Source organism: Propithecus coquereli, unplaced genomic scaffold, assembly GCF_000956105.1.
Source record: "Propithecus coquereli isolate 6110/MARCELLA unplaced genomic scaffold, Pcoq_1.0 Scaffold314, whole genome shotgun sequence".
Taxonomy (NCBI): domain Eukaryota; kingdom Metazoa; phylum Chordata; class Mammalia; order Primates; family Indriidae; genus Propithecus; species Propithecus coquereli.
In genome coordinates this window covers 3,309,251-3,310,073 of record NW_012148775.1, presented here as the reverse complement: position 1 = coordinate 3,310,073, position 823 = coordinate 3,309,251, and the positions used below count along the sequence as shown (strand labels likewise).

Sequence of the window (823 nt, the reverse complement as noted above, 5' to 3'; positions counted from 1 at the left end):
CCATAAATTCCAGCCCTTGCTAGAGCTGATACATTTACTCACTCTAGCCCGGGCAACACAGTGAGACTCTGTAAAAAAAAAAAAAAAAAACAACTCGCTGAGTTAAAGAAGCCACTCACGAAAGATCACATATTATGTGATTGCACGTATATGAAATGTCCAGAGTAGGCAAATCCCAAGTGACAGAAAACAGATCAGTGGTTGCCAGGAGCCAGTGGAGCAGAGGTGATGGCTAAAGGGTGCAGGGTTTCTGTTTGGGGTGATGAGAATGTTCTAGAACTGATCCAGGCGATGGTTGTACAACTCTGTGGATGTACTAAAAACACTGACCTGTACTTTATGTGAGTGGATTGTACAGCGTGTGAATTATGTCGCAGCAAAGCTGTTATTTTTTTAAAAAGACTCTTAACTATATTGCACTTTATAAATATAGGGGATCATTGCCTCTGTCATCATCATCACTGTGGTATTATCGTTGTCATTATCACGGCCCTGAAGGGAGGAAGGACACCCTGCCGTGTACTTTCTCCATAGCACCTGTGCACCTAGCGCGGGGCATGCTTACAGCTAGAATGGAAGGTCAACGAGACCAGGTCTGGAACAGTTTCTGGTATGCAGGGTGGGCTTCACGAGTGTGTGCTCAATGAATGAATTCAGATATTCTGATTTCTAACTCACACCTCTTTCTACCAATCACACTAGCCCTGCCCTTTTCACAAGGAAATCATTGTTACTTGAAGGAAATATCGTTTAAAAAATGGGGCCTGGCCAGGTGCAGTGGCTCACGCCTATAATCCTAGCACTCTGGGAGGCTGAGGCGGGA

At 44.7% G+C, this 823-nt stretch overlaps 1 protein-coding gene across 1 annotated transcript in view; it reads right to left on the bottom strand.

The window, feature by feature from the left end:
• The window catches only part of ACACB (acetyl-CoA carboxylase beta), a 98,764-nt gene that overhangs the window by 92,291 nt on the left and 5,650 nt on the right, over nucleotides 1-823 (bottom strand). The gene's annotated exons all lie outside the window — the stretch shown is intronic.